The sequence below is a fragment of the Phacochoerus africanus genome, chromosome 9, assembly GCF_016906955.1.
Source record: "Phacochoerus africanus isolate WHEZ1 chromosome 9, ROS_Pafr_v1, whole genome shotgun sequence".
Taxonomy (NCBI): domain Eukaryota; kingdom Metazoa; phylum Chordata; class Mammalia; order Artiodactyla; family Suidae; genus Phacochoerus; species Phacochoerus africanus.
Genome location: NC_062552.1, coordinates 55,198,842 through 55,202,528, shown reverse-complemented (window position 1 = coordinate 55,202,528; position 3,687 = coordinate 55,198,842). Strand labels below are relative to the sequence as shown.

General features: G+C 52.4%; 1 pseudogene; it reads right to left on the bottom strand.

Moving 5' to 3' along the window:
- Window positions 1-520: 520 nt before the first annotated feature.
- Window positions 521-2,642, bottom strand: LOC125136616 (ATPase WRNIP1-like; annotated as a pseudogene).
- Between the last annotated feature and the right edge of the window lie 1,045 nt (window positions 2,643-3,687).

Sequence of the window (3,687 nt, the reverse complement as noted above, 5' to 3'; positions counted from 1 at the left end):
TGAGGATGTGGGTTTGATTGCTTGAGATCCCTGGCCTCGCTTGGTGAGTTAAGGATCTGGTGTTGCCTCAAGCTGGGTGTAGCTCAAAGAGGAAGCTCGGATCCCATAAGGCCAGGCTAGCAGCTGCAGCTCTGATTTGACCCCTAGCCTGGGAACTTCCATATGCTGCAGGTGTGACCCTAAAAAAGGAAAAAAAGTGTAAATAGCCTCAAGTGGCTGGTGGCTACTGCACTGGACAGCACAGTTATAGAAGATTTGTGTAAGTTTAAGTCTAGTATTTAATAGGTAATTAGCTTACGGCATTGTTCCTTTAAAAGAAAAATCTCTCTTTTTTTTTTGGAGATTACTTTGAAATAGTTTTATTGGCTTATAAGACCTTCGCATATAAAAAAAATGCTCCAAACATTATGCAGTATTAAATCACAATTAACATATTTTTACCAATTGAGACTACCCAGAATGTATGTTTTTAAAAGAAAAGAGAACCTACAGAACTGAATTCTGAAATGACATTATGACTTAAATGCTATGACAAAATTGATAATTCCTTATAACATTAACTTACCACATGAAGCTGCCAGATCATTTCATGAGCATAACATCACACAGTGTGCAAATGAACACAGTTTCAATGCCACACATTTAGCTGAAGTAGCTGTGCCCCTGCCAGGCCTCTTAACGTTTCTGGTACAAATGTTGATGGGTTATAACTCCCACCAGGCCACCAACCTCACAATCCAGTGACTCTATGGCTCCCCAAGGAAAGGAACCATCTCCTTTGCCTCAGCCCTGCCGAGTCAGCAATGCCGCTGCTTAAAGAAATCCACTCCCTGCAGCTCCTAGGGCAGGTACTCCTGGTCCAAGGGCTCGCTGTATGAGGGTTGTACTTATAGCCCTGGCTGCAGCCCAGATCCTACATGAGCCTGGTGGGCGCATTGCACAGGCGCAGTTGCAGGCGGCGGGGGGCGGGGGGGGGCGCAGGGGTCCTGGTTGCTCCGCAGGCAGGCCTTGACGTTGTGATAGGCGCTGTACACCTCGATGGACTTGGGGGCTCGGGCCCAGTAGACCCTGCACTGGGCCAGGAGCACCTGGCATTCAGCCTGCCAATAAAGTGACTGCCCTGGTAGGCGGCCACGGCTTGGGTTAATACAGGCGGGTCTGCCAGACCCAGGTCCTCGCTGGCAAACTTCATGAGCTGCCTGGCTGCATAGAGCGGGTCCTTTCTACCCTCTAGCATACAGCCCAGCCTGTGCAGTGACACGCTCTGCTTGGAGCCCCGCATGCCAGTGTGAAGCTCACAGAAGTGTTAATGCCCTCTCCTGCGTGGTCACAAAGGGTGGGAGAGTGCTGGAGGCCTTTCTTCATGTCACTCTCGGTGACCAGGACTCTGCTGGGAGGGTAGGTCTGCCTGCTCTTCTTCCCGACAACCTTCCTGGCACTGATCCTGGCCACCACTGCCATCAGCAGCCTGTTGGGTCCAGCCCAGATGTCCCTGTCGCTGAGGTGGGCCAGTGTGTCCACCACTTTGTCCTCTGTGAATAAGGGGGGCTCAGAACTGCTGTTGCTGCTGTGGCTCAGAGGGTCATCGGAGCAGCTGGAGTCCAGGTCCTTGATCCCAAAGGAGTTGGTCACCCAGGTGAGGACAGTCACCACAGCCTCCACTGGAAACTTCTCAAGAAGATCACCTGACAGTGGCTCAGCAGAGCGGCATTGACCTGGAAGGAGGGGTTCCGCGTGGTGGCCCAGATCAGGTTGAGGTTTTCATACTCCAGGTGAGGAAGGAACCTGTCCTGCTGAGATTTATTGAATCGATAAATCTCATCAATAAAAAGGATGGTTTGCCTTTTGAAAAAGCTCTTCTCATTCTGAGCTTGTTTGGTGACATCATCCACGTCAGTTGTCTTGGAGCTGGTTTCGGACAAGGTCACAAATCTTGCGCTGTTTCTTGCTGTTGTTAGTGAGAATGTGGGCCAGCAAGGTCTTGCCCCAGCCCAAGAGCCCCCACAGGATGAGCGAGGGCACCTCCATGGCCTCCAGCAGTGAGCTCAGCAGGGCGCCGCCTGCCCTGCCCCACGAAATCCTGCAGCGCCTAGGGCCAAAGCCGGATGGACGGTGCCTTTCCCTCCAGCATCTGCTGCATCTCCTCTGCCCCAGGCACCAGAGTGTGCAGGCGGACCCCGACGTGGGGAGGAAGGCAGCAGGGTGCGAATCCCAACAGCGAGCATCCTCCTTGCCTTCTGCGTCCCCATGGCACACCACCTCCTCCGGCGCTTCTGCCTGGTCCCGGCTCCGCGGGGATGCGCTGACCGCAGCAGCCGGCCGCTGACCCACGCCCTTCCTGGCCCGGCTGCGGAGCCGGCCACCCACAAGCCGGGGAGGAGGCGCGCGCCCCTGGGATTCGTAGCTCTCGCGGCTCTCGGTCTCACTGTGGTTGTCTGGCTCCTCAGCTCGTCCTCGCTGCTCTGCCTGGCCAGCTGCTTCAGCGCCGAGCTCGCCAATGGCCCCTGCTGCATTGGGAGGGGCTGCGGGGCTACAGGCTCTGCGTACCCCTCCCGGTGCAGCAGCAGGCATTGATCCCGGTGAGAGTTCATGGATGGGGCAGGCATGGCCTGCTAGCACCCGGGGCACTGCAGCCAGGACATTGCACCCGGGACAGCTGCACCAGGAACCTGTAGTCCTCTGGCCACTCACCTCCTTGGCAATCCCCGCACAGCACAGCCCCGGACCGCCCCGCTAGGGCCCGCGCCGCGCGACCCTCCCTGGGGAGACGCAGGACACGAGGTAGGGAGGTCGAGGGTGCAGCCCATGCCTCAAGTCACCGTCCCTGCCCTGCTGGCCCTACGTGCTTCTGGAGATGCGGCGGGAAAGGGATTCCCTAAAAGAACGATCTTGACTCATTTTCTAGGACTTAACACTGTGTTGCCTGTTCATAGATTACAAGGTGTTTACAAGGTGATAGTTTTGACCAGTGTAAGGCTTTCATGTTGTAGAGCATGTGTGTTCTGTGAATTTTTCTTGTAGTTCATGGGGTCTCCCATTTTTTAGGAGCAGAGTGGAGTGATTGTCATTATGATTTTGTGTCATTACTTTAAAAATCAAATGGATTTGAGCCTTGGTGTATAACCTAAGTGGAATTTCATGAGCTGAATGGGCACTTCTCTAAGATGTATTGTGAAGAACAGGCGCTGTGTTGTCTTGCTGACCACTGCATCCCCAAGTGTCCCCATACAACACCTGACACATAGCAAGTGCTCAGAAATACTTATTGAATGGATGAGGATTCAGATAATTTAACCCCTCTAATTTAGCCTCACAGGGTATGCTGTGGAGCTGACCAGGAGGCTGAGTATCAGAAATTTACAATTCTTCCAAGGAAAGAATGCAGTTTCTCCAGGCACTGTCCTTAACGCAGTGACTTGGATTCCTTTCCTTTAAGATATGTAATAGGAGTTGTTACCCCTATTTGATGACAGATTGAAAAAGTCACAAGATTTGGTGCTCAGGTGACACGGAGGGGGTCAGAAGTGTAAATCAAATGGTTTTGTGCACTCGTCCATAATGCTTCCCCAAAAGAAATAGTCATGCACTGAACCAGGTTAGTTAGAAAGTGTGGAAAATGTATTATAGTGAATTACCTTTGTAAAATCAAAAGTAATTTATTATATGTTAATAGAGTCTGAAAAGAGG